Here is a 26,290-nt window from a genome sequence, read left to right as displayed (position 1 = left end):
CGACGGTGCCTACTACTACGTGGATATTGCTGAAGACCAGGAGTAGTTCGGAGGCTCCCAGGCAAGAGGCCTCGCCTCGTTTGATCGTTGTATCTTTTGTGCTAGCCTTCTCTAAGGCACCTTATGTTTTATGTTTGTACTTAGATATTTGTTGCTTCCGCTGCCTCGTGTGTTTTTCGAGCTCCTATATTCTAGCCCTCGAGGCCCGGGGCTTGTAATATGAAGCTTGTATGTTTTATTTGTGTCTAGAGTTGTGTTGTGATATCTTCCCATGAGTCCTTGAGCTTGGTCGTACACAATTGCGTGTATGATTAGCGTACGATCAAATCGAGGGAGTGATACGTGAAAAAAGCATCACTATTTTGTATCATAATTTGTCTCTGATCATTGAGATATTTCACTTTATGATGGTGTACTTATAGTGTTTTGGCTTATTTTACACAATTTACAACTTTCCGGTGCCGAAATAGCACACGCAGGATTTAGCAGAGAAAATAGCACGAAGAGTTGCAATATCAGAACATCTCCAATTGCACTGAAATTTTGAGGGAAGAATTTTCCGAACAGTTCCCGAAGACACGCCAAAGAAGGGTCGGAGGGGGGCCACAAGTCACCCAGGCGACCTGCTGGCGCACCACCTAGGCCGCGCGAGGAGGCTGCCTGGGTGATGGTCCCCACCTCCAGTGCTCTCCTTTGGCCTATATGTTCCTCTTGACCTAAAAGTTCCGGGGACAGAAGAGTTTTTACGATTCGGCCGCCTCTCCACGGCGAAAACCTACAGAGAAGAAAATACCTTTCCGGAGGGCAGATTCCGCCGGGGAGAACTCCTCCCGAAAGGGGAGATCATCCTCATCGTCATCACCATCGTCACGGGCATCATCGAGATCATCATCACCATCATCACCAACACCAGCACCATGTCCACCTTCATCCCATCTACTTGACCATTGCAATCGGAGTTGTACCTTGCAATATTTATCCCCTCTACTCTACCGGTGTTGATTACTCTTTTGTGGTGAATGCTATTGAGTTTTTTTGGAGGATTATTGTTATGACCAGATTGTTAATCATATTTTCATCACCTCTGACCATGATCTCTTTTATGTCTTGTGAGTAGTTCCATTAGTTCTTGAGGACATGGGAAAAGTCTAGATGCTATTAGTCATATGATGTTGAAGTAATATGTGTTGATTGATATTTAACTTATGGTGTTATTCTTCTAGTGGTGTTATGTGAACGTCGACTACATAACACTTCGCCTTTTTAAGGACCTAGGGGAATGCATCATGTATAAATAATGCTTATGGTGGGTTGCCGGAGTGACATAAACCTGAACCCTAGTCCACATACTTTTGCATGAGGGAGTATTGGATCCTAAAGCTTATTGCTATGGTTAGGCTTAGCCTTAATTTCTCTCTTGTATTAGACGATGCTTACAAGAGGGATTAATCATAAGAGTCTACTTGTCTTAGCCTAGACGGTGCACTAGTTAAGATCCACCCGCATAACACTTATCAATACAAAACATAGTACTTGATAGAGTATGACGAAAGCACTTTACTATCTCTCCCGTGTGTCCTCGGGAACACCTTAGTCTTTATAAGTTTAGTCCCTCAACTGATCCTTTGTGTTTAAAAGGATTGGGCCACTTGTTGTACCTCGGCACGATTTACTTTACTTGCATTTATTTCCTTGTTGCTTATAATAGAAAACCCATAAAAAGTTACCTTTCAGTACTTGCAGTTATTCCTTGCTCAAATCACTTATCAAAACCTTATGCTCCTCGTTGGGTTCGACACTCTTACTTATCGAAAAGGCTACGATAGATCACCTACACTTATGGGTCATCAATACCATTTTCTGGTGTCGTTGTCGGTGAGTGGAGCGCTATTGGTGAGTGATATTGGCAAGGAAAGCTTTACACTGTACGTGCTGTTTTTGTTTTATTGTTCCCGCCTTTTGTCCCTATGGACCACTCTGCTCTTGGTTTGTTGCTTGTGGGGAACCGCCCCAACGCTATTGTGGTGGAGAATCCTCCCACACCTACTGAAATGGTGCCTTTTAAAATACCAACTGGTATTATTGATTGTGTTTTGGCTAATCGATATGCAGGAGATACACATCGAGGTGAACACTTGCTATATCTTTCACAACTATGCTCCTTATTTAAGCTTGCAGGTATATCGATGGATTTTTTATGAGAAAGCTATTCTCTCTATCATTAAAAGATAAGGCTTTGGATTGGTATAGGCTTCTTGATGACTCTCATTTAGTAAATTGGCAAGATCTTATGCCTCTCTTGTATGCAAGGTTTTATCCTCTTCATGAAATACATCGAGACAGGAACTATATTTATAACTTTTGATCTCGTGATGGAGAAATCATCGCTCAAGCTTGGGGGAGATTGAAGTACTTAATGCTCAAATGTCCCGTCATGAGCTCTCCAAAGAAATTATTCTTACACATTTTTATGCAAGGCTTTCTCGTCAAGATAAAGAGATGCTTGATGCTTCCTCTAGTGGGGCATTCTCCAACAAAAGCACTGAAGCTAAGTGGGATCTTATTGAAAGGATCCAGAAGAACACCGAAGGCTGGGAGATTGATAAAGGTATTGAACCCGTTATAAATTATGAGCGTGATTACATTGAGCTATGTGAAAACTGATTACTTCAATACATTTTGCGCTAAGATTGGTCTTGATTCCCAGCTTCTAATTTATTTTGGCAAAGACTTTGCCTCTCATATTGACTCTTCTGAGAAGAAGGAGGATCAACACCATAAACCTTTTAAGGATTTACCTGTTGATATTAATGTTGTTGACTCTACCTTGCCTGCAGTTGAATATGAAAAGCCCCATTTTCCCGCAAGGATGAGGGAGCATTCTTTTATCATAGGCATCCTGAATAAAAGTGAAAGAACGATTGATGAGCATGAGGACTGATGTCAACTGTTCTTCCCCTTGCAACGACACCAGAAGAATGCTGCTAGCACTCTCCGGCAATCGAAACTAGAAGAATGTTGTTGACGGCCCACCACCGCGTGGGATCGTAGCAGTTTTTGAGGGTAGAGTATTCGACCCAAATTTGTTGATCGCCAAAACAGGAGGTGAGAGAATACTCTTGAGTATTAGCAGTTGAATTTGTCAGATTCAACCACACATGAAAGATTAGTATCTGCAAGCAAAGTAGTAACAACAAAGTAGCGAGTAACGGCAGTGGCAAGGAACAACAGTAGTGACAGCACTAGCAAGTAGCAATAGTAGCAAGCGACAGTAGTAGCAACAGTAGCAACAGATCAAGGCAAGTAACAACAGTAGCGACAACAGTAGCAAGTAGCAACAATAGCAGCAAAGCAAGACAAGTAACAACAGTAGCGACAACAGCAGCAGGACAAACTCATAGGCAATGGGCCGGTGATTTGTTTGGATGATATTCATCATGCAACAGTTATAACACGGAGAGATATGTGGCTAGCTCCCGTTCGTCAATGTGATGTAGGCATGCATTCCGTGTGTCGTCATACGTGCTTAGGGAAAAGAACTTGCATGACATCTATTGTCCATCCCTCACGTGGCAGCGGGGTCCAATAGGAAACTACGGGATATTAAGGTTCTCCTTTTAATAAAGAACCGGACCAACGCATTAGCACTTGGTGAACACATGAACTCCTCAAACTATGGTTATCACCGGGAGTGGTTCCGGTTATTGTCACTCCGGGGTTGCCGGATCATAACACATCGTAGGTAACTACAACTGGCAAGATCGGATCTAAAACACACATATATTGGTGACAACATAATAATTTCAGATCTGAAATCATGGCACTCGGGCCCTAGTGACAAGCATTAAGCATGGCAAAGTAGTAGCAACATCAATCTCAGAACATAGTGGATACTAGGGATCAATCCCCATCAAAACTTACTCGATTACATGATAGATCTCATCCTACTCATCACCGCCCAGCGAGCCTACGAATAGATTACTCACGAATGACGAAGAGCTTCATGGAATTGGAGAGGGAAGAAGGTTGATGATGACGATGGCGACAATTTCCCCTCTCCGGAGCCCAAGACGGACTCCAGATCTGCCCTCCAGATGAAGAACAGGTGGTGGCGGCGCCTCCGTATCACAAATGCGACGAAAACTTCTCTTTTTTATTTTTCTGGGACGAAAGTGAACTTATAGAGCTGGAATTGGGGGCGGCAGAGCCGTGTGGTCCCCACAAGCCTGCCCACCGCCACCAGGGGGGTGGTGGCGGAGCCAGGACTTGTGGCCCACTGGTCCACCCCCTCAGGTGGAACTTGGCACATATATTTTTCATATTTTCCAAAATGCTCCCCGTAAATTTTCAGGACATTTGGAGAACTTTGATTTCTGCAAAAAAATAACACCAAGGCAATTCTGCTGAAAATAACGTCAGTCCAGGTTAGTTCCATTCAAATCATGCAAATTAGAGTCCAAAACAAGGGCAAAAGAGTTTGGAAAAGTAGATACGATGGAGACGTATCAAGGACCTTATTAAAGTCGATCCTCAAGTTGCATTAGTTAATGATCTTGTTAGTAGTAATATTGAGTATACTAATATAAAATTTTGTGCTGTTTCCACTAACCTTGTTACAACCAAGAATAAAGGCCCAATTTCAGGTACTCCAGTTGTATTTGTTAAAATAGGAGATCAAAATTATTATGGGCTATGTTATTTGGGATCTAGTGCTATTCCCTTTTCACCTTATCAAGAGATTATGAATGAGATTTTACCATGTGAAATTGAAGAAGTTGATGTTACTATTCATCTCGCAAATAAAGAAATTATTTCTCCTATTGGAATTGTGCGAGATGTTGAAGTTCTATGTGGAAAGGTAAAATATCCTACGGACTTTCTAGTACTTGGTTCAGTACAAGATAGTTTTTGCCCTATTATATTTGGTAGGTCTTTTCTCAAAACTTGTGGAGCTATTATATATTGCAGGAAAGGATAAGTATGTGTTGAATTTAATGGTGAGCCATATGAATTTAACTTTTCTAAATTCTCGAAGCAAACTCGCGGTACTGATCTACCTAGTAATGATAAAATTATTGAAGAGATTGCTTCTATTGCTATTCCTCCTAATGATCCTTTGCAACAATTTTTGGAAAACTTCAAGAATGATATGCATATGCAGGAAAGGAATGAGCTAGATGACATATTCTTGAGACAACCTGCTATCCTGAAGCACAACCTACCGGTTCAGCCTTTGGGTATTTTATCAAAACCAAAAGAAGACCCGGTGTTTGATCTTAAACCTCTTCCGAGTACGCTTAAGTATGCTTATTTAGATGAAAAGAAAGTATATCCTCTTATTATCAATTCTGACGTTTCAGGATATGAATAAGAGTGATTATTGGAAGTCCTTCGTAAACACCGAGGCGCTATTGGTTATACCCTTGATGATCTTAAGGGGATTAGTCCATCTATTTGTCAGCATACTATCAATGTTGAGCCTGATGCTAAACCGGTTGTTGATCATCAAATACGGTTAAACCCGAAGACGAAGGATGTTGTGAGGACCGAAATCCTCAAAATTCTAGCCGCATGTATTATCTACCCTATAGCTGATAGTAAGTGGGTAAGTCCAGTACATTGTGTTCCCAAGAAAGGAGGTACGACTGTGGTTCCTAATAATTAGAATGAACTAACACCTCAAAGAATTATTATTGGATATAGAATGTGTATTGGTTACACGAAGCTGAACAAGGCAACCAGGAAGGACCACTACCCGCTGCCGTTCATCGACCAAATGCTTGAAAGGTTATCCAAAAACACTCACTTTTGTTATCTTGATGGGTACTCTGGCTTCTCTCAAATTCATGTTAATACTGCCGATCAAGAGAAGACCACTTTTACTTGTCCCTTTGGTACTTATGCCTATAGACGTATGCCTTTTGGTTTATGCAATGCTCTCTCTACTTTTCAAAGGTGTATGTTCCCTATCTTTCATGGTTTTTGTGAGGAAATTTTGGAGGTCTTCATGGACGATTTCTCCATCTATGGAACCTCTTTTGACCATTGTCTCCACAACCTTAATAAAGTTTTGCAGAGATGTGAGGAGACGAACTTGGTACTCAACTGGGAGAAGTGCCACTTCATGGTCAATGAGGGAATTGTTCTTGGCCACAAGATTTCTGAAAAAGGAATCGAGGTGGACAGGGCAAAGGTTGAAGCAATCGAGAGAATGCCTTATCCAAAAGACATCAGAGGTATTCATAGTTTCCTCGGTCATGCTGGTATCTATAGGAGATTTATTAAATACTTCTCTAAAACTTCGAAACCCCTCACTAATCTTCTCCAGAAGGATATTCCTTTTGTGTTTGATGAAGATTGTAAGGAAGCCTTCGAAGTTCTTAAGAAAGCCTTGATAACCGCCCCTATAGTTCAACCACCCGATTGGAATTTGCCTTTTGAAATCATGTGCTATGCTAGTGATTTTGCTGTTGGAGCTGTGTTAGGACAAAGGGTTGATAAGAAATTGAATGTTATCCATTATGCTAGCAAAACCCTTGACACTTCTCAAAAGAATTATGCTACTACTAAGAAAGAATTTTTAGTGGTAGTGTTTGCTTGTGATAAGTTTAGGCCTTACATTGTTGATTCTAAAGTCATCATTCATACTGATCATGCTGCTATTAAGTATCTTATGGAAAAGAAGGATGCCAAACCAAGGCTTATCAGATGGGTCATTCTTATTCAAGAATTTGATTTGCAGATTGTTGATAGGAAAGGAGCAGACAACCGTGTAGCAGACAACCTTTCCAGGATGGAGGACATACCACACGATCCCATTCCAGTCAATGATAGTTTTCCTGACGAACAGTTAGCTATTTTACACGTGAAATCTAATTCAGATCCATGGTATGCAGATTATGCTAACTTTATTGTTGCAAAGCTTTTGCCTCTAGGTTTAACATTCCAGCAGCGGAAGAAGTTCTTCCACGACTTGAGGTATTACCTTTGGGATGACCCACATCTTTTTAGAGAAGGTGCGGATGGAATTGTGAGGAGGTGCATAACGGAGCATGAACAGAAGGATATTCTGAGACAATGTCATAGCAGTCCTTATGGAGGACATCACGCCGGTGAGAGGACCGCACACAAGGTTCTCCAATCAGGTTTTTATTGTCCTACTCTCTTTAAAGATGCTAGAAATTATGTTTTATCCTGTGATAAGTGCCAGAGAGTTGGTAATATTAGTAGGAGGAATGAGATGCCTATGAATTATTCGTAGTCATTGAGCCTTTTGATTGCTGGGGTTTTGATTTTATGGGTCCTTTCCCTCCTTCACACAAGTACACTCACATCTTAGTAGTTGTAGATTATGTGACCAAGTGGGTTGAAGCAATCCCCACCGAAAGTGCTGATCACAAGACATCTTTAAAAATGCTCAAGGATGTTATCTTCCCTAGGTTTGGTGTACCTAGGTACCTCATGATCGACGGAGGATCATATTTTACACATGGTGCTTTTAGAAAAGCTCTAGCCAAATATGATGTTAATCATAGAATTGCTTCACCTTACCACCCTCAAACAAGTGGGCAAGTTGAGCTCAGAAATAGAGAGATCAAGTTGATCTTGCAAAAGACAGTGAACAGTTCCAGAATGGACTGGTCCAATAAGCTAGGAGATGCCTTGTGGGTGTATAAAACTGCTTACAAAAATCCCATGGGGGATGTCTCCGTATAAGATGGTTTATGGCAAGGCATGACATCTACCTCTAGAGTTAGAGCACAAAGCTTTGTGGGCTGTTAGAGAGCTTAATGTTGATCCAAAGCTTGCTGGTGAAAAGCGTCTCATGAACTTGACTTCTCTAGATGAGTGGAGAAGTGAAGCTTACGAGAGCGCAAAAATGTTCAAAGAAAAGGTAAAGAAGTGGCATGACAAGAGAATTTTGAAATGTGAACTTAATGTTGGTGACAAAGTTTTGTTGTATAGATCTCGTTTCAGGTTTTCTCCAAGTAAATTACTTTCCAAGTGGGAAGGACCATACCATATCGAAGAAGTCCACCGCTCCAGTGCAATCAAGATTAATAATTTTGAAGGCACAAAACCACATGTTGTGAATGGGCAAAGACTCAAGCATTACATGGCTAGAGACCCCATCAATGTAGAGGTGGATGTGATACAAGTAGCCACTTACGAAGAACATATTGCAACACTGTATCAGACACCGGTAGAAGCAAAATAAGAAAAGTTATGAAATACAGTAAGGAAACTTCACGAACATCAATAAAAGTTCCATATTATGTGTTTTTGCAAAATTAGGAAAATTCCGAGCTGAAGTAGAGCCGGAGAGGAGCTCGAGGTCACCTAGGCGACCTGCTGGCGCGAGCTAGCCCTTGGCCATGCCAGGAGGCCGCATGGACCACCCGGAGTTCGTCTCCGACCCTACTTTGGCTTGTTACCTTCCTTTTAGTGCAGGAATTTTTCCTATATATTTTCCCGGATCGTCCCGGCTTTGTATCTTGCGATTCCGTATGTTTTCTCTTTTGATCTTTTTCTGCTAGGCTAAGAAACTATTGTTCGAGATGTCTTCTTGCGACTCAAGCGGGGAAGACTACACAGGTCGTCGTCTCCGCCGTGTCCAGCAGGATATCAACCAAGGGAAGGTCACCTGATGGGCTACCAATGAAGATATAAACGCAAGACAAGCGGAGATGGAGTGCTTCGTGAGAGAGGAAGTCAAGATGGTCACCACCCAGCAAGAACGAGATCCTTCATCATGAGGATCCAACTCCAACAACCCCATCCCCGTGGGGTTTATTAACCCTCAACATGATCTTTCTATGAACCTTTCAGAAACTGCCCCTCCACCAGGAGCTCCACCTGTGTCATCTACTATATCCGAAGCTTACAGAATCACTAACCAACTCCGTCAAGACATCCATGTGCTTAAAGTACAGGTGGGCATATTGGAAGCTGAAAACAAAACCCTTCGGCGCATAATAGCAGACTTGAAGAACAACAAGTAGGATGAAAAGTGAAATCTTTATTGGTAATGGCATTCCCTTAGCTTGTTCCAAGCTTGGGGGAGTGCCCGGTATCTTTATTTTTTATCCTTTACTTTTTATGGTCAAGTTTAGTGTCGTATCATGTCTAGGGAAGTTATGTTATGAAATAGGTGTTTGCATTGATGTTGAGGCATAGTTTATGCCTAAGTAATTTTGGTGATTGATGACAGTACCGTATAGGACTAATCGTGTGTGTCAAGGTTTCAGGTAACACTCGTCAACGGCACAAGACAACTCGTCTCCTCTCTTCTGGAACGGAAATACGGCGCTCTCTACGATTCTCTTTATTTGAGTCATAGGAAAGCCATACTATTAAGAGGGGATCCGTAGTGGAAAGGTTTGGGTGGAATCTATATTTACACACGCACTCATCACAGTTCTCCCCTTCTGTGTTTGGAGCGGCCCTCGCCTACTTCGTCTTGAGCTTCTCTGCAAAATGGTCCCCAGCGGTAGTACCGCTGGACTGCCAGCGGTAGTACCGCTGAAGCCAGCGATAGTACCGCTGTCTGGCGGTAGTACCGCCACTTGACAGCGGTAGTACCGCTAGCCAACAGTAGTACCGCCCCTTGGTCAGCGATAGTACCGCTCCAGGTGCCTTGTTCCACCTACCTAGCGGTAGTTCATGGACGGACCCTTTTGCGAAGACTTTCCCGGCGGTAGTAGTGCCTATGCACTTCCAAGGGGCCAGCGGTAGTACCGCTGGAAGCCCCAGCGGTAGTACCGCTGCAACCAGCGTTAGTACCGCCGGGCAGCGGTAGTACCACTCCTTCCCAGCGGTAGTACCGCTGGATCTCGGGCAGAGAGTGGGAAAACGGTCTGATTTCCCCCCCCACTATATAAAGGGTTCTTCTAGCTGAGGAACCCTATCTCTTACCTCTCTAAGCTCCATTGTTGCTCCTCAAGCTTAAAAGTGCCCGATCTCTCTCCCTACCCAATCAACCTTGTTGATTCTTTAGGGATTGGTTGAGAAGGCCTAGATCCACACTTCCACCAAGAGAAAAGTTGATTCCCCCACATATCCCTTGCGGATCTTGTTACTCTTGGGTGTTTGAGCATCCTAGACGGTTGAGGTCACCTCGAAGCCATATTCCATTGTGGTGAAGCTTCGTGGTCTTGTTGGGAGCCTCCAAGCTTTGTGTGGAGTTGCCCCAACCTTGTTTGTAAAGGTTCGGTCGCCGCCTTCAAGGGCACCTATAGTGGAATCACGGTACCTTGCATCGTGCGAGGGCGTGAGGAGAATACGGTGGCCTTAGTGGCTTTTTGGGGAGCATTGTGCCTCCACACCGCTCCAACGGAGACGTACTTCCTGTCAAAGGGAAGGAACTTCGGTAACACATCCTCGTCTCCATCGGTTCCACTTGTGGTTATCTCTACCCTTTACTTTGTATTTGCTTTTACTTGTGACTATATCTTACTTGCCTTAATAGGTGTTGTTGGTAGCATCTATAGGGATCACCTCTTTGTCATATTATTTGTGAACCCGTATAGTGTTTACCTAAACTTGTTAAGATTAATTAAAAAGTGGTCGTTGTCTATGCACCCCCCCTCTAGCCAACCATATCGATCCTTTCAATTGGTATCAGAGCCACGTCTCTTTATTAAGGGTTTAACCACCCGAAGAGTATGGAAGGCGGAGAGGAAGTTAACCATGGGCAACCCGAGGACATGGACTTGACTTCGGTCACAAGGGACGACTTGAATACGGCTATGGCCGCCCTCAAGACGTCCTTGACGAGCGAAGTCAAAACCATGCTTAAGGAATTAATTGATGGTCTTAAAAGTTCACCCGAACCGGCTTTAGTGGTTAAACCCACCATTTCCGATTCGGAGGCCAACTCCTCTAAGGAAGCGGCTAAAGGTATGCAACCTGCTTCACCTCACGAAAAAGATGGAACGGGAACACATGCTTCGGTTCCACCTCCCATGACATATGGAGGACCCGTTCTCGCACCTCGTCTTAATCCTGTTGGTCCTCCTCCTAAACTTGTAAAAGGTGACTTTGCTAACTGGGTATTTTCTATTAAGTCTCATTTGAATCACAGCTCAACAAACTTGTGGAGAATTATCGAGCAAGGATATTACCCCCATGACCCAAGCAACCTAACTCCAAGAGAAGATGCAGACAATCAATATAATCACTCTGCGCTGTTTATTCTCCAGTCTGCTATGCCACCTGAAGATCTTCCTCACTTACGTCCCTTCACATTGGCCAAGGATTGTTGGGAGAATATTATGGTGTTGTACAAGGGAAGCTCAAGTATTCAACGATCCAACTATGAAGTGATACTTGATCAGGCCGATGAGTTTGTGATGAAGGAAGAAGAGGACCCTCGTGATCTCTATCGGAGGGTGACGGCTATTGCTGTGGCACTAAAAGACCATGGGAGTAAGGATGTGGATGACACTTGGGTCAAGCGCAAGTTTCTCAAAGCCATCATGCCTTTCAATAAAGCCATGTCATCTGTCATTTGTCAGCGGCCAGACTTTCACTCCTTGTCTTCCACTGAAGTGTTGGATGAGTTCATTGCAATGTCAATCATGAACGAAACAGCCGACAATGCACTTGCTCGTGTCCGATCAAAACCCACTTCACCCAAACTTGCGTTGAAAGCAAGAGCAATGCTTGAAGAAGAAGAAGAAGATGAGGAAGAGGAGAGCTGCCCAGAAGACACAAAGTATGCCTATCATGAGCACATGGCTCTTGCATCAAGGCAATTCTGGGGAAATAAAAGGAACTCAAGACCAACCTTCAACAAGAACAACTCTAGTGGATTCAAACCCAAACAACGAGTAAGGACATGTTATAACTGTGGCAACGTGAGTCACTTCGTGGCAGAATGCCCCTATGAGAAGAGAGAAGACAACGGAGGCAAGCTCATTCGCAAAGACAAAACCAAATCATTTCCAATCAAGAACAACTTTGTGAAGAAACCTCACCCAAAAGGAATGGTGGCCCTGGAGGAGTATCCTTCTGATGATGATGATGATGATGATACAGTGGCAACGGCAACTGTTGCTATAGCCACTACCCCTTCCCAGAAGGTGTCTCTCTTCAACGCCCCCAACGAGAACCACAGCACCAAGTGCCTCATGGCAAAAGGTACCAATCAGGTAACTCCTATCATTAAGACCAACATTGCTTCTGCTCCTTCATTGTTAAATTGTGTAGAAAATAGTGATGTTGGAGAACTTAATGAGCATGATCTTGATAAGTTTCTATGCACTATTAAGGGAGAAACCAAGAAGCATTTTGTTGCCCTCTTGGAACAACTGGGTGAGGCCACTGACCTCATTGAGTCTCATGAGGAGACCATCTCCGAGCTTCATGGACATAGCCGTGACTATGCCGATGAAATTGCCGAATTATCTAGTACTCTAGAAGAAGAGCGCACTCTTCGTTTGGCTCTTGAGGAGTCATATAACGATGACTGCACTAAAATGCAAAAGAAACTAGATCATGATGTTGTTCTTACTCGCATGCTTAAATCTGAAAAGTATGCTCTTGAGGTTGGCCGTGACAGACTCAAAGAAGAGTTTGACATACTTGACAAGGCCCACAAAGCCTTGAAAGGTGCTCATTTCGCTCTGAAAGAGTCCCATGATCAACTCCAAGCGAAGCTTACCAAGGAGATCTCTACTTGTCCTCCCTTTGTGTTAATTGATAATACTTGTGCAACTAACCCCTGTTGTGAGCATGTTCATCTTGTGGAGGAAAATGCCAAGTTAAAGGAGAAACTTGAGAAGGGCCTTGTGTCATGCAGACAAGGTGAGAAGAGTCTGAACGATCTCTTGAGCACTCAAAAGGGTGTTGTAGGAAAGGAAGGACTTGGACTTACTTCCAAGTCAAAAGGTAAAAGGAAGAACAAGAACAAACGATCTCTCACCCTCATGGACATCGTTGTCAAGGAGGGTGAGGGGACTCAGAAGGTGAACAGGAACAAGGTGGACTATGGGAACCTCAAGAAGGGCAAAGCCGCTCCTACTAACACAGCCGGCAAACTCAATTCCTCATATGTGTTATGTTGTGCTAGTGATGGGCATGTTTATGCCAGATTTATTGGTTCCTACGATGAAGATATTGAATGGGCTATCTGGGTTCCTAAGACCCTTGTCTCTAACATGAAAGGACCCATTAAAAATGGGTACCTAAAACCAAGCCTTGATCTATTGCAGAAGTTTGCTTCCGGTGGGGTGTCATGGTTGCTCGATAGTGGAGCAACAAATCATATGACCAGAAGCAAGGACTTAGTGGTGGCTGTGCATCCTTCTCCATCTATGCCCACCCATGTCCAATTCGCCGATGCATCCTCGTCAAAGGTATTGGGATTTGGTAAGGTGGTCGTCTCTCAAGATTTGTCTATTGAGAAGGTCATGCTTGTTGAGTCTCTTGCCTACAATTTACTTTCCGTTCGTCAACTTGCAATCATGGGTTTTTCCACATTCTTTAATATTGACACTGTGGTCCTCCTAAGGAGCAAGACTCTTAAAGTAGCCTATGTTGGACATGTCGAAAATGGTCTCTATGTGGTAAACTTTTCAAAGCGACCCACTAAGACTGCGACATGTTTAATGGCTAAAGTTGACGTGGGCTGGCTTTGACATCGCCGTTTAGCTCATGTCAATATGAGATCTTTGCAAAGTCTTCTGACAGGGGACCATGTTCGTGGACTAACAAATGTGAGCTTTGCTAAAGATCATGTTTGCAGTGCTTGCATTGAAGGAAAAATTCATGAAACTGCTCATCGTCCAATAACTCTTATCTACACTAAGAGGCCATTGGAACTTCTTCACATGGATCTGTTTGGTCCTCCAACATTTGATAGTCTTGGAGGCAGAAAGTATTTCTTAGTCATTGTTGACGATTACTCAAGATATACCTGGGTATATTTATTCAAAAGGAAGAGTGAAACTCAACAAACGGTCATCAACTTTGCCAATGAAGCGCAACGTCAACATGAAGCAAAGATCTTGATGATTAGGAGTGACAACGGCACCGAGTTCAAGAACTACACCCTAGATGAGTTTCTAGGTGATGAGGGAATAAAGCACCAATATTCTGCACCATATACCCCTCAGCAAAACGGCGTGGCAGAAAGGAAGAACCGGACCTTGATAGACGCTGCAAGAACAATGATGGCAGAATTCAAATCTCCATACAACTTCTGGGCAGAGGCCATCAACACAGCATGCCATGCGTCCAATCGGCTCTACATCCGCAAAGGCTTGAACAAGACTCCGTATGAGATTCTAACTGGAAACTAACCCAATCTCAAGTACTTCCGGGTATTCGGTTGTAAGTGTTTCATTCTTAAAAAGGGAGCTCGGTTAGCTAAATTTGATTCTATAGCACATGAGGGTATCTTTGTTGGTTATGCTACAAACTCTCATGCTTACCGTGTCCTCAACAAGTCCGCCGGACTAATTGAGGAGACGTGTAACGTGGAGTTTGACGAAAATAATGGCTCCCAAGTGGAGCAAAGTGGTCTTTGTGATATAGGTGATGAAATTCCTCCCGAAGCCATAAGAAGAATGGGGATTGGTCAAATACTCCCCATTGAGGAACCCCTTGTGGCCGAAGGAGAACGACAATGCTCTACTCAAGTGGAGCCATCACCCCCACAAGCCCCACACGCTTCCGATGAACAAAGAGAAGACTCTCAACAAGTTGATCAAGCTCTTGGGCAAGATCAATTTCCTAACAATGGTGATATGCCCACTCAAGCACTATCCCAAGACCTTGAACCAACACGAGATCAAGATCAAGAGTAACCACTAATACAAGACCAAACCAGTGAACTTGCTCAAGTCGAAGGACAAGATGATCAGGAGACTGCCTCACAATTCCCGTCTGGAGCTCCAACAACCGGCTCAAGACGCAAGAGCAAACAAGTGACACAAGGCGACGCACCTCCGTTATCTAATGAAGAACTCTTGGAGCGTCGAGCAGCCAAGAATGCGAACAAACTGAGAGTCAAATCACACCTTATGAAGAATGTTCTTGGCAGTTTAAAAAAGGGAGTATCTACTCGTCAACAGCTTTGGAATTATTGTGAGCATCACGCGTTTGTCTCGTATTGTGAACCTCAACAGGCACAGGAAGCGCTCGATGATGAGGATTGGCTTATGGCCATGCACGAAGAACTTAACAACTTCAAGCGCAACCAAGTATGGGATTTAGTGCCTCGACCAACGAAGGAACATAATGTCATTGGGACCAAATGGATATTTAAGAACAAGCAAGATGCAAATGGAATTGTGATTCGAAACAAGGCAAGATTGGTGGCTCAAGGCTACTCCCAAGTTGAGGGTATCGACTACGGTGAAACCTTTGCCCCTGTTGCTCGTCTAGAATCTATTCGCATGTTACTTGCATTTTCTTCTCATCATAACTTCAAATTACAGCAAATGGATGTGAAAAGTGCATTTCTTAATGGTCCTTTGAATGAGTTGGTATATGTCAAACAACCCCCGGGATTCGAACATCCCAAGCTCCCCAATCATGTGTACAAACTCAATAAGGCACTCTATGGCCTTAAACAAGCCCCACGCGCGTGGTATGAGTACCTTACTGAGTTGTTACAAGATCGCGGGTTTGAAATTGGGAAGATTGATCCCACTCTTTTTACTAAGAGGGTTAAAGGGGATTTGTTCATATGCCAACTATATGTTGATGATATTATCTTTGGCTCCCCTAACATTTCATTCAATGAAGAATTTGCTGCACTAATGACTGAGAAGTTTGAGATGTCCATGATGGGAGAGTTGAAGTTTTTCCTCGGGTTCGAGATTAACCAAGGTCTCGAAGGGACATTCATCAAACAAGCCAAATACACTCAAGACATGCTCAAGCGGTTCGAGCTCGAAGATGTCAAACCGGTCAAGTTTCCCATGCCAACCAGATGCAAGCTTGACAGTGATCCCAATGGTAAAGCTGTGGATCAAAAGGTATACCGCTCCATGATTGGATCCCTCCTTTACCTCTATGCATCTAGACCGGATATTATGTTGAGTGTAGGGATATGTGCACGGTTTCAATCCACACCAAAAGAAAGTCATTACATGGCTGTCAAACGAATCTTTCGATATTTGGCTCATACCCCAAACTTTGGCCTCTGGTATCCCAAAGGAGCAAACTTCAATCTAGTTGGCTATTCTGACTCAGATTGGGCTGGAGATTGTGTGGAGAGGAAGTCAACGTCTGGAGGATGCCAATTCCTTGGTCACTCTTTGGTAAGTTGGTCTTCAAAGAAGCAGAACTGTGTCTCCTTATCATCCACCGAGGCTGAGTATGTGGCGGCTGCAAGTTGTTGTGCTCAATTGCTATGGATGAGGCAAACTTTGAAGGATTATGGTGTCACTTTTGACAAAGTGCCTCTTCTATGTGACAATCAAAGCGCCATCAAGATTTCCCTCAACCCAGTGCAACATAGCAAAACCAAACATACTGATATTCGTCATCACTTCATCCGTGAACATATCAAGCTAGGTGATATTGAGGTTCACTTCATCCACACTGAAGAGCAACTTGCAGATATTTTCACCAAGCCACTAGATGAAGCAAGGTTCCGGGAGTTAAGGCATGAGCTAAATATCATTGATTCAAGTAATGTGGATTGAAACTAGGCATATTGCACCTCACTTCACATTCCATCTTGGTCTAGATGTAGGCATAGACATAGGGGGAGTGTTGTTCTCTCAATGAACTCTCCCTCCCCCCCATTATGCGTAAATCAATCTAGTCTTTCACTTTAGCCATTGTCAAATGGTACTTGTGCTTCAAAGACGAGCATTGGTCATGAACCCAAGGATAACTCTTCGCGGTGTCATACCATTGTCTCAAACATAGGTGGCCTCGGCCACCGCCCCTCCATCCTCTCTTGCGTATAAAGGAGAGGTTATACAATGACAAGTCAGTACTTTTTCTTGGAAGTCATCCCTTTTTGCTCACTTGTCATGTGCCCAAGTTTTCCCGCTTTCCTTAGACGTGTTGAAACATGTACAGCGGTACTACCGCCAGGGGTAGCGGTACTACCGCCAGGACCCCAGCGGTACTACCGCCACGACCCCAGCGGTACTACCGCCAGGTATGGCTGTACTACCGCCAGGATTCAAAATCTACCACGACCGGCTAGAAAATTTCTAGGGTTTCAAGGGGGAGTGGTACTACCGCCAGGGGGAGCAGTACTACCGCGAGGACCCCAGCGGTACTACCGCTGCACCCCAGCGGTACTACCGCTGTCCGTACCCCTTGGGCTATATAAAGGGAGGGGGAGCCCGATTTTCCCATCTGTTTCTTCTTCCTCGCGGCTCCACCCTCCCCTAGACCGAAAACCCCCTCGATTGGATCTCACTTTGTGGAGCTCCTTCTCCCCGTTGGTGTGGAAGGGCTGCTTCACTTCTTCTTCCTCCTCCAAAGCCATGAATCCCGGTAACAAAAGCTCCTCCCTTCTTCTATTTGGTTGTTCTTCGTGTTCTAGGGTTAGGAGCATTGGGGATTGGATTCATCTTGTTGATCCTATGGCTAGTTATTGGATGGCATGAAGGAAATATTTGAGGGAGTATAGGTCCAATGGTTTGTTGTTATGATTGCTGCCATGGTTTAGGATTTCATCGTCTCAGATCGAATACTTGAACTTTTGATTTAGATCTAAAACGTGCTCTCTCCTGCCTAGGCATGTTTGTACCTCGTGTTAATATGTGTTCCTCATGACAGTAGGGCTGGGGTGTACGTCTTAGTGTTCATATTCAGTCCATGCCCTCGAAAACGAGTTTTATATGTCAGATCTGAAAGTCAAAACCCCCAGCGGTACTACCGCCAGGGGTAGCGGTACTACCGCTAGGCCCCAGCGGTACTACCGCCAGGAGTGGCGGTACTACCGCTATGACCCCCAGCGGTACTACCGCCAGGGATAGCAGTACTACCGCTAGGCCCCAGCGGTACTACCGCCAGGGGTGGCGGTACTACCGCCAGCAGCATTCACGGTGTTTTTGTTTGTTTTTCTTTTGCTTAGCAATGCATGTTTCCTTCTTCTGCGTTTTCAAGATTCATTGCCTTGACTTTTCTTGTCGCCTCTTTTTCGCTTTGTGGTCTGTGTCACAGGTGGCTCTGCTCGCCGTTCGAACCCCCCACGGGACACGGCATCCAAACAGTTTCGCAACACAGAGGTGCCCGAGGGGTCTGCCACGTCTGGTCTGCCTCCCAAGAAGAAGACCTTCAAGAAGGTCGCTCACAAGGAGAAGAGGGTCAATATCCGTTCTATGTCCTCCAAGGACTTTCTGCAATTCCGCACCAAGAACCCCTATCTCAAGGAGAGGGAAGTGATTGATGGGGTTGAAAATGTCTGGGTAAAGGACCAGTGCAGGATATATCAGGATGTTATTGCTTCCTTCAAGAAGAACCATGTCTCTGTTCAGTGGATTGATCTGGCACATCTTCAGCGGAACATGGAGTACTTTGGTGATGCCCTCTCTCTGGTTGACAAACTGGGCATCAAAGACATCATTACCTTCAAGACGGACTTTGGTCCCACTGCAGTGGCCCAGTTTTATGTCACAGTCCATTTCTCACCTGATGATCAGCGTTCCATGATCTGGATGACTCGGTCAAAAAGGATGACTGGTTCCTGGACGGAGTTCATGCAGTTCCTTCACATTGACTTTCAGGGTGCTGACACTCCTCTTGGGCTGCGTCCACATGCTGCAGCCCCCACCAATAGGGCCTCCGCAAAGGACAGACTGCAGTCACTGTATCTGAGGAAGGGGGTGCTTCCCAAGCACCTGGACATCATGCATCGGATCTTTCGCAACACCCTTTTTCCTCGGATTGGTAACTTCGATGAGGTACATGGCTACTTGGCTGAGATGCTGTTACTATGTGAGGATGCTATGTCTCAGGAGTCTGCTCAGCTGGATATTGCAGATGTGATGTTCCCAGAGCTCTGGAACTGCATCATCAATCGTAAGGTTCCTATCTATGGGCCTTACCTATTTGCATACATTTGCCATAAGTGGGCACAGGCTTTTCCGGATGAGGTGCTTTACGCACAATCTGATTACATTGTGCATGATCCAATCAGGCTGCGCGTCAAGGACAAGTGGGCCAACCCATCTTCATCTTCTCAGCACATGGACACTGATACAGAGACCGCTGCTGGTAGAGGACCTGCCTCTCAGCCCCGCTCATCTGCCATGCCATCTTGGGCTATCAAACTGCAGGACTAGATGAAGACACTTTTCTGTATGCAGGCCAAGGGACAGTACCAGACACATGTGGCTCAGAAGCAGAGCCGTCAGAGGCATAAGCGTGTTCTCAGGACCTTGGATGTGGACATCTCCAGCGGCTCCGAGGACGACATCACACCGGAGGCCACTTGGATGCATGCTCAGGGGTACCAGTGGTCTGGCGATGAGGTAGCAGAGGAGGAGCAGACCGACCAGGAAGGGACAGACGAGTCTGGTTATCCTGAAGACGAGGAGGAGTTACCTGTGGCATTAGGTGTGCCCCTTTTTGGTGTCTTGTGCCAAAGGGGGAGAGAGTCTAGGATTTGCTTTCACTTCGAACTTTGCATTGCTTTGCTTTATCTCGTATGGTTTGCTTTGAACTTGGTTTGATTCATTTGCTATCTTGTGTGAGACATGATCTTTCTTATGTGAGATTAGATTTATTTCCATCATATGCTGTGAGTCATATGTCATATATCTCTATCTTTTTATTCTCATACTATTATCTGTGCAAATCCGGTATTGTCATCAATCCACCAAAAAGGGGGAGATTGTTGAGGCATAGTTTATGCCTAAGTAATTTTGGTGATTGATGACAGTACCGTACAAGACTAATCGTGTGTGTCAAGGTTTCAGGTAACACTCGTCAACGGCACAAGACAACTCGTCTCCTCTCTTCTGGAACGGAAATACGGCGCTCTCTACGATTCTCTTTATTTGAGTCATAGGAAAGCCGTACTATTAAGAGGGGATCCGTAGTGGAAAGGTTTGGGTGGAATCTATCTTTACACACGCACTCATCACAATTCTCCCCTTCTGTGTTTGGAGCGGCCCTCGCCTACTTCGTCTTGAGCTTCTCTGCAAAATGGTCCCCAGCGGTAGTACCGCTGGACTGCCAGCGGTAGTACCGCTGAAGCCAGCGGTAGTACCGCTGTCTGGCGGTAGTACCGCCACTTGACAGCGGTAGTACCGCTAGCCAGCAGTAGTACCGCCCCTTGGTCAGCGGTAATACCGCTCCAGGTGCCTTGTTCCACCTACCTAGCGGTAGTTCGTGGACGGACCCTTTTGCGAAGACTTTCCCGGCGGTAGTAGTGCCTATGCACTTCCAAGGGGCCAGCGGTAGTACCGCTGGTGCCAACGGTAGTACCGCTGGAAGCCCCAGTGGTAGTACCGCTGCAACCAGCGGTAGTACCGCCGGGCAGCGGTAGTACCGCTCCTTCCCAGCGGTAGTACCACTGGATCTCAGGCAGAGAGTGGGAAAACGGTCTGATTTTTCCCCCCACTATATAGAGGGTTCTTCTAGCTGAGGAACCCTATCTCTTACCTCTCTAAGCTCCATTGTTTCTCCTCAAGCTTAAAAGTGCCCGATCTCTCTCCCTACCCAATCAAACTTGTTGATTCTTTAGGGATTGGTTGAGAAGGCCTAGATCCACACTTCCACCAAGAGAAAAGTTATTCCCCCACCTATCCCTTGCGGATCTTGTTACTCTTGGGTGTTTGAGCATCCTAGACGGTTGAGGTCACCTCGAAGCCATATTCCATTGTGGTGAAGCTTCGTGGTCTTGTTGGGAGCCTCCAAGCTTTGTGTGGAGTTGCCCCAACCTTGTTTGTAAAGGTTCGGTCGCCGCCTTCAAGGGCACCTATAGTGGAATCACGGTACCTTGCATCGTGCGAGGGCGTGAGGAGAATACGGTGGCCTTAGTGGCTTTTTGGGGAGCATTGTGCCTCCACACCGCTCCAACGGAGACGTACTTCCTGTCAAAGGGAAGGAACTTCGGTAATACATCCTCGTCTCCATCGGTTCCACTTGTGGTTATCTCTACCCTTTACTTTGTATTTGCTTTTACTTGTGACTATACCTTACTTGCCTTAATAGGTCTTGTTGGTAGCATCTATAGGGATCACCTCTTTGTCATATTATTTGTGAACCCGTATAGTGTTTACCTTAACTTGTTAAGATTAATTAAAAAGTGGTCGTTGTCTATTCACCCCCCCTCTAGCCAACCATATCGATCCTTTCAATTGAGGTCTATCACTCTTTTGTGCAGAGTTTGTAGCCATGAGCTTGCAGTGTCCATGATGGAATATTAATGAGAAGTCTATTGGTTTCCTTGCTGCACTTGGTATCCTCTTCATGCAGTCGATCTTATATGCTGATTATTATGGGAGTATTGATCTTACACATCAGGTATGGCTTTGAAAACTTTATTTAATCTTGGCAAATATAGAATTGGTCATAACAACAAGCATGAGTTTTTCTAGTAGCGACATAGCCAAAACCTTTATGTTCTTATGCTTGAAGTGTTATGCTGACAAGAAAGACAACTTGTTGTTTATGCCAATTCTTTATGTTAAACTTCATATTGTTTTGCATCCAAGTCAACATTATTTGTCTGCTCTCAAAAAGCCTTTGCTAGCCAACCATTGCACTAAGCAGGAATACTGCTTGTGCATCCATACCCTGAAACCTCAACCTTCCCAAGAGTCCACCATATCTTCCCTATACGTGGTTTTTCACCGCCACTCCTAAAGTATATTACTCGTGTGCTATCTTTAAACCTTCAAATATTACTCCCTGTTTTGTGCCTCTGCTTTAGCTCATGAGGAAGTAGTAGGTAATTCATGATCTTCTCATACTGGACAAGTTTTATCCTGGGATTGCATGTTTAATCTGCAAACCCCTAATACCAGAAGGGACTGGCATGAGCGCGTCGGGCTCCTAAAAGATAATAACAACAAACAAAACTTCCTTCATGCTTTGTTGATGAGAAATCAGATAACATTGGTAGTGATAAACAAAGGAGACTAAGGGGATGTGATCGTCCCCACTTTGGGAGCCGTTCCTCAAAACTTCTCCAGCATGAGAAATATTGGGCTATCTACTAGCATTCGTTGACAAATTATGCACCTCTCAAAAGCTTGTTTTACAATCTTTTTGATTTCAAAATCCCTAAAAGCTCTAGCACATGAGTTTTCCCTACTTCCCTCTACAAAGGGCCAATCTTTTACTTTTATGTTGAGTTAGTAAACCCACTTCTTTCTATCCTAAAAAGAGCAGGCACTTTATGTTGACAAAGATGCATGCATTTATATTGTTTCATTGAGAGTTGTCATATCACACCTTTGTTGATGTTATCATTAAGATAAGTAAGTTGTTTGTTAAAGCCTAGCTAAAGCAAACATCTTCCTTTGTGTTAGCATTTTCACTTATTGACTAATAACATGTTCTTTCAAAAAGCTTCAATTGATCTCATCAAAATATAAGAGGAAGAGCAAAAGTTAAAAGTTATTAGTTGTTCTTTGACCAAGGACATGTTTGCCATGGTTTGATGAGTTTTCTTAGCTCTACTTTTGATTGTAATTGATATTACTCTTTCATAAGGGCCTTATGAGTTGAGATTGCTGTTGAGGATGGTTGAGTTTAGTAGAGAAATTATGATGCTTCTTGTCCGCATTCTTATTCATCGACACAACTTGTGGACAGGTTTACCGAGCTCAGTATTATCTTGGGGACAAGCGAGGTCTAAGCTTGGGGGAGTTGATACGTCCAAAATGCATCACTATTTTGTATCATAATTTGTCTCTATGCATTGATATATTTCACTTTATGATGGTGTACTTATAGTGTTTTGGCTTCTTTTACACAGCTTACAACTTTTCGGTGCCGAAACCGCAGACGTAGGATTCAGCGGAGAAAATAGCACAAAGTGTTGCAATATCAGAACATCTCCAATTGCGCTGAAATTTTGAGGGAAGAAGTTTCCGAAGAGTTCCCCAACACAGGCCAAACATGGGCCAGAGGGGGGCCACAGGTCACCCAGGCGACCTGCTGGCGCCCCCCTAGGCCGTGCCAGGAGGCCGCCTGGGTGATGGGCCCTCCTCCGGTGCTCTCCTTTGGCCTATATGTTCCTCTTGACCTAAAAGTTTCGGGGACAGAAGAGTTTTCACGATTCTGCCGCCGCACCGCGGTGGAAACCTACAGAGAAGAAAAGACCTTTCCGTCGGGCAGATTCCGCCGGGGAGAACTCCTGCCAGAAGGGGAGATCATCCTCATCGTCATCACCATCTTCACGGGCATCATCGAGATCATCATCATCCTCATCACCAACACCATCTCCACCTTCATCCCATCTACTTCACCATTGCAATCGGAGTTGTACCTTGCACTATTCACCCCCTCTACTCTACCGGTGTTGATTACTCTTTTGTGGTGAATGCTATTGAGTTTTGTTGGAGGATTATTGTTATGACCAGATTGTTAATCATATTTTCATCACCTCTTATCATGATCTCTTTTATGTCTTGTGAGTAGTTCCATTAGTTCTTGAGGACATGGGAAAAGTCTAGATGCTAGTAGTCATATGATGTTGAAGTAATATGTGTTGATTGATATTTAACTTATGGTGTTATTCTTCTAGTGGTGTTATGTGAACGTCGACTACATAACACTTCACGTTTTTAAGGACCTAGGGCAATGCATCGTGTATAAAGAATGCTTATGGTGGGTTGCTGGAGTGACAGAAACCTGAACCCTAGTTCGCGTGCTTTTGCATGAGGGAGTATTGGATCCTAAAGCTTATTGCTATGGTTAGACATAGCCTTAATTTCTCTCTTGTATTTGCGGATGCTTGCAAAAGGAATTAATCATAAGAATGTACTTGTCTTAACCTAGACGGTGCACTTGTTAAGATCCACCCACATAACACTTATCAATACAAAACATAGTACTAGACATAGTATGGCGAAAACACTTGACTATCTCTCCGCGTGTCCTCGGGAACACCTTAGTCTTTATAAGTTTAGTCCCTCGACTTATACTTTGTGTTTAAAAGGATTGGGCTACTTGCTGTACCTCGGCATGATTCATTTTACTTGCATTTATTTCCTTGTTGCATATACTAGAAAACCCATAAAAAGTTACTTTTCAGTACTTGCAGTTATTCCTTGCTCAAGATCACTTGTTGGGTTCGACACTCTTACTTATCGAAAAGGATATGATAGATCCCCTACACTTGTGGGTCATCAGGGCGTCACAAGTTGGTATCAGAGCCGACTGCGTGTATGTAGCCCTCTTTCCAACTCCTTGGCCGAAATTGAGTCTAGTACTTGAAAAACTTACTAACTTGATGGTGTGGATTACGGACGCACATCTCAATCGGGTGGTATTAGTATCTTTAACTCCTTTTCTATACTCTGGGTTCTACTCTCTTGTGACATCCTCGACTTTTGCAACAGTAAATATTGTAATTAAGCTACAGTCATCAACCGCTAATGATGCCACGTCATCGAATTCCCATCTCAGACCCGCGTTGATTCGAGTCTGTGCGGATCCAAAAAGAAAAAAAGAAAAAAAGCAACCCCACCCCCCTGGCTGAGCTGGGCTAAAAGGCCCAACTGGCCAGCCCACCCCGCGCCACCCTCCCACTCCAAACCCTAGCCCCCCTGGCGAGGGAGCCCCTCTCGCTCCCTCCCCTCCCACCGAGCGCCGCCAGCCTCCCCCTCGTGGGGTGCCCCACCCCCCACCGACAGCGCCCCCCACTCCCACCAACCGTAGCTCCCTCCCCCACGAGAGCCCCACCCCATGCCAGATCCCCCACCTCTCTCTCCCGTGACCCCATCTCCCTCCCCCACGGCCTCCTCCTCCCGCCGGCGGCCTCTCCCCCGTCGGCCCCTCTCCTGACCGGCGAGCCGCTTCCCCCCACCAGCCCTCCTCCCCTCCCGCCGGCGGCCCCCCTGCCTCTCCTCACCGAGGAACCCCCCCACATCGGCCGGAATCCAACACCTCCGGCGGCCGAGGCCCTCCCGGGATCCTCCCTGGCCGGCCGACCCAGGCCAGGGCCCCCTCGTCGCGCCTCCCTTCCTCCCGCTCGGTCCAGGAGGGACCGGGTAGGGAGACCGGCCCCTTCACCACGCCGGCGAGCCCCTCCCCCACTGGGCCTCCCCTACACCTCTTCCTCGCCGGAACCGCGCCGTCACCTCCTTGTCCTCCTCCTCGCTGTCACCGCCGCTTCCCGCGAACTCCGGCTTCACCGGCCCCTCCCGTCAACGTCGGTGAGCCCCTCCTCGGGCTCCTCCCACCATGTCATTCTCCTCGCCGCCCTGGTTCCGTTCCGGCAAACGGGACCCCGATCCGTCGACCGTAGACTCCGGTAGGAAGGATTGAACATTTGGTTCTTCTATGTTGAGTTAGCAGCGAGTTGTTTCTGTGTTGTTGTTAACAGAGAGAGGGAGATGAGAGTTTTGAGAAAAAATAAAAAAAATAAATGTTGTATTCCGTATGTATGTATGTATGTATTTGATACCCGTATTTATGTATGTATTGCGTATATAGATATTGGAGGAATACGATATTTGCATGTTTATATCTATGGATAAAATCGAGTATTTTGGCCTAAGGTCACTTACCGGTGGGGCCAACGCACCTGCTGTCTATGACAGGGAGGCCCCACGCGATAGTTAAAGTAAAAATAAAAATAATGTTTTTATTAAATAAATAAATAAATAGATAAAATAATTAATTAATGAGTTAATGAATTAGTTAAATAAATATATATGTTAATCTGTTAATTAGAATAATTAATTAACATAATGAGAGAATGCCACGTGGGTCCCCCACTAAATTAATCTGATTAAATAATATTTAATCTTAAATAAAACTTGTGCCTATGACGTTCGGGACCCGCTGGTCAGTTGACCAGTCAACTGCTGATGTCAGCATGACATCGCGATGATGTCATAATAGGATTTCATTAAAATAGCTAAATCTGTTTTTAATTCCTAAATAATTAATAAAACTTTGAAAATTAATATAAAATAATCCGTAAGTCAGATCGTAATATTTTCAACATGAAAGTTGATCAGCAAAGCGAGACGAACCCGGATACACGGTCCATTCGTCTGTCACGCGTCCCTAGCATAGCAAACATGGAACTTTTCCATCGTTTCTAGTATAACCGGTAGTTGCCCGAGACCCGGAAAATATCGTCAGATATTCTTCCGACCCGTCTATGACGGATGTTGCTGCGTTA

Source organism: Hordeum vulgare, chromosome 4H (assembly GCF_904849725.1).
Source record: "Hordeum vulgare subsp. vulgare chromosome 4H, MorexV3_pseudomolecules_assembly, whole genome shotgun sequence".
NCBI classification, from domain to species: domain Eukaryota; kingdom Viridiplantae; phylum Streptophyta; class Magnoliopsida; order Poales; family Poaceae; genus Hordeum; species Hordeum vulgare.
Note: the sequence above shows the minus strand (reverse complement) of the source record.